The sequence below is a fragment of the Rattus rattus genome, chromosome 18 (assembly GCF_011064425.1).
Source record: "Rattus rattus isolate New Zealand chromosome 18, Rrattus_CSIRO_v1, whole genome shotgun sequence".
NCBI lineage: Eukaryota > Metazoa > Chordata > Mammalia > Rodentia > Muridae > Rattus > Rattus rattus.
Window position 1 is genome coordinate 30,486,978 of NC_046171.1, and position 10,936 is coordinate 30,497,913.

A 10,936-nucleotide genomic window follows, 5' to 3' on the forward strand; every position below is an offset into this window, starting at 1 on the left:
TTATCCCCTGTAACAAGGAAGTCAGTGGGATTTGAGAATCGGGTGGGATGTAAAAATGGTGTGGTGTCGGGGTGGTGGTGGGGCTTTGGAGATGACTTGGTTGGTAAAGAGCTTGGTATACAAGCTTGAGGGCCTGACTCTGATCTCCAGATAAAAGCAGGGCATGGCTGTGTGTCTCTCCTCTCAGAAGCTGAGAGAGACACCTGTGAATTCAGCCGAGCATGGAGCTGGGCCGACAGGTTCCTTCCATTACAGACTTCCCACGGAGACAGCCAAGGCTGTTCCCCACTTCTGACAGCCCGTTTTCCGTCTCTGCCCCATTCTGTTTTCTTCCCTCTTTTCTTGTTGGACAATCCTTACAAGCTGTCTTACAGCCAGGTGGCGTCCTCAGGCTCTTTACCTCAGCCTTGAGCTATTGATGAAGATGGTTTCTGGTTTTCCGTGGACTGCATGTTATGGTGACATTCTGGAGGTATAAGGAAACTGTGGGGCTAAAAAGCCATTGTGACTGAGAACAGAGTTTGGATTTTTTTTTTCCGATGTGCTCTTGGCACACAGTGAATTAGTTGTAGATTGTAAAGAATACGAAAAAGTATGTTCTGAAATCTATCCTTCCCTCTTCATTAGTAAACACACAAGTCGGCTCTTGTTGGCACATGGCTGTACAGAACAAGATTGTACTCCCACAATGCCTTGCCCATAGAAGTGAAAAAATGAGTCATTTCAGGGGGGTTGGAAACAATAAAGTTTCAGGTTATCCCACTGGTGAATAAATGTCTCCTCTTTCCCACAGCCTGAAACGTGACCCCCAAGATCTGAAGTACGCATTGCCAGTACAACGGTCAAGAGGGGCAACCAGACTGAGGAAGCTTGGACGCCCACCTCTTGCATGAGTCACCCTCGTCCCTGACTTGGCGGCTTGCACCTGATGGGTTATATATGGGAGACACAACCTCTTCCTTATTCAAATCACTGACTTTTGGAATGGGGACAATGCAAAGAGAAAGATCACTTTCACGTCACAGTCTTAGCTGCTTCTCTTTCTGGGAAGAGACACCATGACCAAGGCGGCTTATGAAAGAAAGCATTTAATCAGGGGCCTGCTTACAGTTCCGTGGGGCTAGTCCATGGCCAGCATGGTGCAGGAGCATGGCGACAGACATGGTGCTGGAGCAACGGCTGAGAGCCTACACCCTGATCCACAGATGGGAAGCAGAAAGAGAGCTAGGCTGGGCCTGAAGGTGGCTTTTGCAATCTCAAAGCTCACCTGCAGTGACACACTCGCTCCAGCAAGACCACATTCTCCTGCCTCAAATCCTTTTTAAAGAGCCAATCTTTGGGAACCAAACATTAAACCATAGGAGCCTGCGATGGTTGTTCTTATTCAAGCCACTACAACTTATTATTCTGTGTTTTGTTTATTCTGCTTATGTAATTAACCCTCCCCTGTTCTTTCTGAACGGTCAGCACATAGGAGGCATTCCACTGAGTAGTCTTAAATATCTGTGTAGAGCTAGGGGGATGGCCCAGTGGTAACAGAGCGTTTGCTACGCAGCCCTGAGAACTATGTTCAGATTCCCATATAGAAAGCCAGACTTGACTTCATACCAAAGCATGACCAGTTATTGATACACTGTGGTCACCTGCTTTCCTCTGACTGCCTCGCTCTCCTGACCAGAGCTCACTGCTGTCTGTCCTCAGGCTACTTACTCAGTGTGAGGCGCACATGTAGGATGGTGTGGAGGACTTAGAGAGGGAGGCAGAGGGGAGCCTGAGGAAGAATGTGAGTAAGTGAGGGAATCCGACAAGACAGGGCTGAAGATTACACACCATATGTCATATCGTCTTTGAGTGTCACCTAAGAGACACAAAAGAATACTAGGACTGATTTGCTTCTGAATTCTGGTCCGTCCTCTCTGAAAGTGACCCCACAGGAAAGCCTGGAATTTTCCATTGGCATGCGGCCTACTTCTTTGTGAAGGAATTCGACTCTTCCCAACTCACAAATTAGTTTTGAGTCACTTCTAGGATGTTTCAGGATGTTTCTAAGACGCAGCTTCTCCTGACCCTCAGGTGTAACTTGTGTTAGACACCAATCTCATGGCTGCCAGTAAACAACTTGTTCTCTCAACAAAAAACGATTGAAGGAGGGAAGGGCCTATGGTCCTTACACTTATAAATGTCACCGTGCACTGTGGCAGGGAGTGTTCTGGGGCTCGGGCAGCAGGCAGCTGCTCTTGTCTTGTCCACAGAGAGAAGCCAGGAGAGCTGAGTGCTTGCTGTTCTCAGCTGCTTTACCTCTCCACCCGCCCTAGGTTAGCACTGACCTTCTCTGTCTCCTTTCTCCACAGAACCCAAACAGGAGTTTGTTGCAGGAAGGTGGCACACTTTTTATTCAGAAGGGCAGAGAGTGACCGTTTCAGGCTCTATAGTACCACACGGTCAATGTCTCGGCAAACTGTCACACAGAATGGTTATGGCTTCCTTTCATTTTTTAAAACAACCTTTGGAAAGTATAAAAGCTACCGCTAACTTGAGCACGGTATGAGAGTAGCCCTTGCATTTGGTTCGGTCTGAAAAAATATGCTCTGAAGACTGCTGGTTGGTAGAAATGGTTCAGAGAAATGGCGTCCGCGTTCAGAGCCTTCTTTTTCTAGTATTTTCTCAAACATGCATATGTAAAACAACAACAACAATAATTATAATTACAATGTTATATAAATATAACATTATTATTATTATTATTATTATTATTATTACTGGTGGTGGTGGTAGTAGTACTTGAGACATGGTCTTACTCTGTAATCTAGGTGGCCTGGAACTTTCCATGTAGACAAGAATGGCCTTGAACTCACAGTGATCCACCTATTTCTGCTGGGATTAAGGGCTGCACTCTGCCTTGTTATATAATAAGAAAAAAATTAATTCTTTTTTTCTTTTTTAGAAGAAAAAGAAAAAAAAAGAGAATCTCTAGCCAAATGAAGCTGGCCTGAGACCCATACGGACTCATCAAACGGAGAGCAAACCACAGGGCTGGCCACACACGAGCTGTGGTGCTTGTGGTCAGCCCGGACTTTTTGAGTGTGTCTTCAGGTGACTGACAGACTGACAGACTAAGCCATGTAGTTAGGCTCCAGTCTCTTGATGCACAGGCTGCAGACATAGCTCAGGGCTACTTCTCAGCTTTCGGGAGCATCATTTATTTATTTAAATGACCTAGAAACCTACAGCCAGTTTATCGAGTTGCGAATGTTTAGGACATCGAGTTGATTACCAACAAGACTATTGAGTTACAGATGTGTACTCCGTTCTTGTAATTTGGCAAACATAAATTTGCTTTAGTTATTTTTTTTTTAAAAAAAAGCAGCTCTTCACAGCTGTTTAGGAAACCAACTGTTGTGAGTGTGGGGCAGAGACATTTGTCTAACTCAGCCTTAGGGCCATAGGCGGCAGGTCCTACCTGCTGACAATTAAGATCCTTGCTAGACCGGGTGTGAAAGAAATGCGTGCAATGGAAGAGTCCTGCTTTGCAAATAGAGATTTAAGAAGTGTTTATTAAGTGAGGTGTCTGTGTTTGTATTTATTAGCCAAGTTCCAGAGGTTAAAGGGCCACAAACCCAATCATTCATTCAGTAAATCCTGTGTGAAACCCTGCACCAAGAACTTTGAGTAAAATATCTAACCACAGTAAGTGCATCTGTTCAATGGAAGGAGAAAGGGGATTTAGAATAATTAGCCTAGTATATGGTTCTCTCCATGGAACAGAGAGAGGGAGGCCTGCAACTAATTATGTATCTCTCAACCTTCGCAAAAAATCTGAAATGGCACACACACACACACACACACACACACACACACACACACACACACACACACACACACACACACACACACACACACACACACACACACACACACACGGACAGGCACACAAATACATGAACTGCCTTCTAAGGATGAGAAAAGAAGCTAGAATTCACTTTCCAATTCGAGTAGATATCCTGTAGCCTTTTTATTAGTGAAAATCTCGAGTGAGCACAGGGCCACCCCCAGGCCACAGCAGATCCGAGACGTGGTGATTTGAATGTCAGTGCTTTCCTCTCTCGTTCTGCACAGAGGACCCCATTGTCTGTTCTCTCCCCAGCTCAGCCGCCAGACCCCAGGTGCAGTACAGAGGGCAATTCTTCTTTTCTAGGAATGGGGGTTCCGGAGGAGCAGAAACCTCTAGCGGTTAGCTCACCTCCCAGGGCTGACAAGATCGAAGGTGAGATCGTACAGGGGCCATCTCTTTCTGGAATGGAAACCTTTGACCCACCCTGCTGATACGCAGAAGACTGAGACGGATGAATCTCAGGTTCCCTTCTGCTCACCCTAGCCTCCCAAGGAATTCCGTTTCCAAACCCATCTTCAAAACCCACAGGTAAGCCGGAAAGGAACAACGCTGTTGATTTATTTCCTTCATATTAAGGAATTTCTCAATGAGGTAACGTTCTACTCCCAGGCTGGTCACAAACTCCCGGAAGCGAGTATCATGTTTGCTAGGCTTTCTCTTCCCAATTAATGACTCCGGACTCTGGTCCCCGGAGCTGCTTCTCTATTGACCCCTTGACGGCGACTACACAGCCACGCTCAGCAGTTTCCTTGCTAGCAACATCTAAATGCAGACACATTAAGAGCAGTTTTTCATAACTGATTAGAAGTCTGTCTGAGAGAGGAAATGGGATGAGAGCCATTCGTTATGCATGATGTAAGATAATTTTGACAGGGAGCAGAAAGTGACCTGACATTGGTAGAAATGATAATTAAGTAATCTGTGACCTCAGCTTCCAGTCTGTGGGTTGAATATTCGTCCACCGGAAACCTGAGTTTGGAGCTCACATCTCCAAGCCCTCGCCACGGGGGCGCATTTAAGTTGGCTGTCATCCAGACTGTGGTTCCAGGAAATGAAGCCTCAAGGTCTTGTACTGTAACCGTCTAGAAGAAAACACTCGGTGAATCCTGAGAGGAAAAAAAAAAAGGCTTTGAGGAAAAGTCGAATGAAAGTTGAAAATCCTAACTCCTCCCAGTTCACTTGTGTGGAGGTTGCTGCTACCCTTGCAGCCTGTGAAGCTCGCTGGCCTTAAGTGAACAACTAAGTTTCCCGTTTCCAAGCTCCTCCCCGGTCCCACAGGTCACCAGGCTCCTCAGCTGGGAAGGCCTTGGAGCATGGAAGATTTGAAAAACAAGACTGTGTTTACCGATTCACCTTCATGGTTACATGAAATAATTCTGTATTTTTCTCAGCAGAGACAAAAAAAAATTTCAATACCCTCTAAGCCAACTGTTAGTTCATTGCTTGCGGCCTTTAGGGTAATGCTGAGAATAAGCACACTGCAAAGTGCGCCAGAGTTCTTAATATTCATTTAAACTGTGGATCCGAGTCTCTGCAGCTAACAAAGAAAAACCGGTGAGTGGCAGGAAGTCTGAAGATCTTCCTTTACTATCTATTCATTCTTCTTCAACTGTCCCTTTCCAGTTAGGTCATGGCCCTGCCTCCCAGGCGTGCCCTAAAGAGTTGCAATGATTGTAGAAAAATGGTGGTCTTGCCTAAAGCCCTAAGGGAGTTTTTAAGACAGCGGGGGCATGAATTACTGTTGGACCCAGTCACTGCTCGCCTCTCTGCCATGCTGTGACTGGTGTGATCCACGGTCATGGAGAGTGTCTCCACTGCCTGTCTTTCAGAAGATGCAGCGTGGCTTTACTGACTGGGCAGTACATTCCCTCCCTATCCGAAAACACACGGTTCATGTGCCCCGGTGGTTTGTGGATGAAACTTATTTGCCAGCTGAGGTGATTTAGTGGGTTTTGTTTTGCTTTTGACAGACAGCATGGTACTAAGGCTGCGGTATCCTCAGACCTAAACATGGAGTACAAGATATCATGAATTGAGGGTGTGACACCCTCTGTCTCTGGGCATTTCTTTCTAATGTAGGTTCTCTCTGCCCATCTGCCTCTGCACCTGAGCATATCTTTCATCTTCGTTCCCTGTGCATCATTTTAAAGATAGTTCATCAGTTAAGAGCTCTGGCTGCTTTCCCAGAGGACCTGGGTTCCGTTCCCAGCACATGGCGGCTCGCAACTGTCTTCAACTTAAGTTTCGGGGGACTTGACACTTTCTCCTGGAATCTTTAGGCGTCAGGCACACAAGTGATACGCAGACACACACGCAGTCAAAACACTTATAAAATGAAAAAATGTTTTCTGGTGGGGCAGTGAAAGGCACCCTGATTCCTGGTTGAGACAGGTCGAATCCCCGGGAGACCCTAAAAGGGACAGCAGGCTCATTCCCAGACTCCTAGATCGGGGCCTCACTAGCTGCAGCTCCCCACAAACCCTTGTAGAGAGGTTTGATATAGACCAGTCACATAGAGCAATGCCCCAAACTCCTCCTCCACAGGTGAGGACGTGGTTGGCTCAAGACAGATCAGTCAAAGAAACAGGACCACGCCCCTGAATATGTAGATGAGGTTTTCCCAAGCTCTCAGGCCAAACCAATAGGAAGTACCCGCTGTTAGACACTGACCAATCGAAAAAACTGTATTTAAGAGTCGTGTTCAAAATTAAAGGTGCGCAGGAACTATTCCATCGTCAGAGAGTTTCTGTCGGAAGAGTTGTAACACTGCGGCTTGGAGAAGAGATCTGCTGTTCCAAAATCATCGCTGCCAGAAGCTCCCTCCACCCGTCAGCTAGTCAGTCTCTGCAGGCTCAGCCCAACCCCGGGCAATCCAAGCGGCAGCGGCGGAAAGAAGGACCTGCACCTGGGGGTGGCGAAAGCTGTCCCCCCTCCCTGCCCAAGTTCTCTCCACCTCGCCTGAACCTGAGCTCCAAGCCAGGCAAGAGCTTGCCGCGGAGAGCCCCAGGCACCAGAGACCTACACTTTCTTTAAATTTCCTAACCCTGGGCTTTGGCTTTTTCCCACCCAGCCCCCAACTTTGTCAGTCATTGATTCAAGGTTGGATTGAGTGCCAACCACTGTATGTTGTCTCTACGAGTTATGAACTTCACCGTCTACCCCAAAGCTGAATGAAGTAGCCTTTTCATATGGGTAGCCCCCACCCAGACTGAGATGGGTTTTTCTAAGGACATCTATTATGCCTACGTTACATATCAGCAAAAACAGAACTCCATCCCCTTCTGGTGTGGGAAGAAGTACCCTGTGGAACAGCTGGTTCCTGGCCTAAAGAGAAATGAGATAGTAACCAGTCAAAATGAAACTCTCTCTCTCTCTCATTCTCTCTCATTCTTTCTCTCTCTCTCTCTCTCATTCTCTCTCTCTCTCTGTGTGTGTGTGTGTGTGTGTGTGTGTGTGTGTGTGTGTGTGTGTACGTGTGTACACTAGGCTGGAACTTGCCAAGTATGCTAGGCTTCTTGGCAGTAAGTTCCAGAAATCCACCTGTGTACACATCTCAGTTCCACACAGAATAAACGCATGTCCCGCCACACTTGGCTCACCCATTCTTTTCTTTAATGTCGACCTTGGTGATTGTGTTTCCAACACAATCACTGTGCCAACTAAGATCTTTTCCTCACCACACACGTGGCTCTTAAAGCGTAGAATAGAGCTGAAAAGATTTGTTAGTTGGCCAAGGTTATGAACTTCCCTCAAATCTACAAAGACTGCAAATGCTGTTCAGACCCGTGGCTGGGTTATTCTGAGTTTACTTCTTGTCTTCAATAGTCAAAATATTCCTAGGGCCTTAGGCTCATCTAACTTCTAGACTCCTCAGCCTGAAGAAACCTTCCGTGCCAACACCAGGCCACCTGCATGCCAGTTCTAACTATGAATTTCCTTAGGAAATATATGCCAGAAATTAATTCCCCTAGAATGCAGTATCACACTTTCTAAGAATCTCTTAATTGCCCGTGGTTACTGGAAGTCTCCTGTTTCAAACCAATAATTGTAGTATTGGGAAACTCAGAAAACACGAGGGAAGGCAGGATTCATTATTAATGAATGTGCTGTTGCCATCCAAGGAAACACAGTGGATAAGCGCAACTCCCTCCACCTGCCCATTAATGCATCCACGTTCCCTGCTGCTATGGCCACTCCTGCTGGGCTCACCAGAGAGGAAGCAGCTATTAGCAAGCACATTGTGGTTTTAATGAAGCTGCCCTTTCCTATGGAAGTTTTACAGGTCCCACCTCAGTACACATGGAGATATTTTCTGCTATTACTCCCGTTACAGAAATGGATTACAACGATTTGTTGTAAAACACGGACTAATTAAACTTTATGTATCTAATGCACTGATGTATTTTCATGAATTTTTACAATTTTAAAATGAACAGACTTCACGAACAATAGTGATGTCACCACACCCACCCTGATTTCCCTCTTCCCCTTGTTCTCTTTCAACTGAAAGCCCATATTAGTTTCCTAGGGCTGTTGGGACAAAGTATCTGAGGTGGAAGCATAGAGGCCAGAAATTCTTTTTCTCAAAGGGCTGGGCTGGAAGTTTGATGTCAGCAAGTCAACATGTCAGCGGGGTTGATTCCTTGAGTGAAGGAGTTCTAATTCTTTGACCCACAAATGACTGCCATTTTGTGGTATTGTCGTGTGGGGTCTTCTTGTTGGACACACCAGCATTCAAATCTCTTTGTAAGTGGACACTGGTCTTACTAGATAGAGCATGCCCTTCCACAATGGCCTCGTTCATTTTCAAAGGCTCTCTCTCCAAGGCTTTGGAAAAGCTTTGGAAATGTGGAGAATAATGACTGCAACACATGAATTTAGGAGATAGGAAGGGTGGTTTCCAAGGAGCCAGCAGAATTCTTAGTCAGGACCTCACATCTGAAGGATCTGGACCTCAGCTTTAACACTGGCTGTCCATATTGACTTCAAGTTCTCCTGTATGTGAGTGGTTCATAATAACTCCTGGCACAGGAGAAGCTACGACTTCTCACACAGAAAACTCTCCACGTTGGCTGTGATGTCATGCTTTCCTTTTAAAATGAATAAATTCAACTTGTCCTTCTGGAAGAAGATCTGACAATGTATTACAAAAACGGGGAAAACATTTCAGCACTCACAGTGAGGTGAGCCGAAATGACGATTTCTTAACTTTCTGTAATTCACAAGTTTCTTTTATTCTCAGAAATTAAAAGGACTTTTGCTTTGGGGCACAGAGCGGCTTGTGATTCGCATGTGGCAGATTCTAGTTCAGCCTGTATCTTGCCACATTTATATCCGATCCTAATATTTTCTCCCCCGTTTGAACCAAAGACAGCTTTTGACTGTGGGTCTAATTCTGTCTGAACAATCATGCTTCCAAATGCAGGTACTTCATACATACAAGCAAACCTTCATCCGAGGCCAGTGTCCTTCTTTACTATACACTAGTACACATGTGTTCTGGAGAAAATGTGCTAGTCGTGTGAGTAGCTCCACTGGGCAGCCATGGTCTCTAGGTGTTGTAAAATGCTCAGTGTCCTCCACAGGGTCATGTGCCTAACAGTTCCCATCTTGTGGTAGTGTTTGGAACATTTGTGGAACCTTCTAGGAATAGGCCATTGGGGTAGTGACCATTGTTGGATTTATAGCCCCGTTCTATAGTTCCAGGTCAAGCCCTCTGATTTCTTGATTGTAGATTCATGAAGAAGCCATACTGTAAGCTTCCGGTGCCATGGACCAAGACAGTCCCAGCCACTATACTTTCCCTGCCATAAAGGACTGTATCCCTTAAACCATGAGTCAGAGTACACTTTCCATCCATTAAATTGTTTCTCTTGGCTTTTCTGTCACAGCAATGAAAAATACAATATGCCTAATTCTCCTGGGCCATCTGTTCTACCTAACCATTCTCCTTATCCCTAGTCCACATTACCCCCCACTCTCTTCAGCAGATATTCCAGATCCTACTGCTTCATGTAAGTTGTATAAAGTGTTACGTCTATTCCTTCCCTAACTGCATCCTCTTCATTTTATGTCTGCCCTGTCAGGACTGTCATTCTTCACTGGGAACACAGAGGCTCTAGCAACAGCAAGCTGCTTAATCATATACCACAGTGAATCTATCTTGTGACTTTTGACATACAAAATGCTTTCTCTTTTCTCAAGGTCTCTGCCATTGACTTAGTTTACATTTAAGATTTGGCTCAAATATCATTGTTCTCCTCTTTAATACACTGCTAAAATTTGCAGTACATATCCTGCTAAAATTCACATGGAAGCTTAATCTTCAGTGTGGCGGTAACAAAATTTAGGGCTTTAGGGGAAGTGATTATGCTTGAGGGCTCTGATCTTGTGAGTGGGATAAATGGTTGTTGTATAAGAGAGTTCTCAGAATGCTTCCAGGCCAGTCTCAGCTGCTCCTCTGCCGTGTGAAGTCATAAGAAGATGATGTAACCTTAGAAATAGACATCTTCTACCACAAGACAAATTTGCTAGTGCCTTGATCTTGGCCTTTCTAGCAGCAGACCTGTGAGAAATGTGAGAAATTACACGCTCTGAAGTATTTTGTAATAGCAACAAGGGCAGACTACACAGCACTCCCACCACACTCAGGTGGGGCTGGGCACCTCTTCCTGCCCCCGCCTCAGTCTGTCCTGGTCACTGTTGTATTGCTGGGAAGAGACGCTGTAACCAAGCAAAGTTTTGTAAGAAAGCATTTAATTGCTTACAGTGAAGACCCCTCAGATCTCCAATCCATTTCTGTTCTGTTGACGGCCACACTTTTCTCTTTGGGGCTGGTTCTACACCCTGTAGCAGGTACCTGTACCTCTTGGCAGGTATGTCGCAACTCTGTGACATTTTAGGTTCTCCAATACAATACAGGCTTCACTTTCACAGTTTCCCATAATGGCCTCTCTGGGCCTCCAAGCAGAAACATTCTTGCCCTCGGCACAGGCTTGGCCTCACCTTTCCTTAGCCCCAGAGGGAGATTCCACAGCCTTTTAT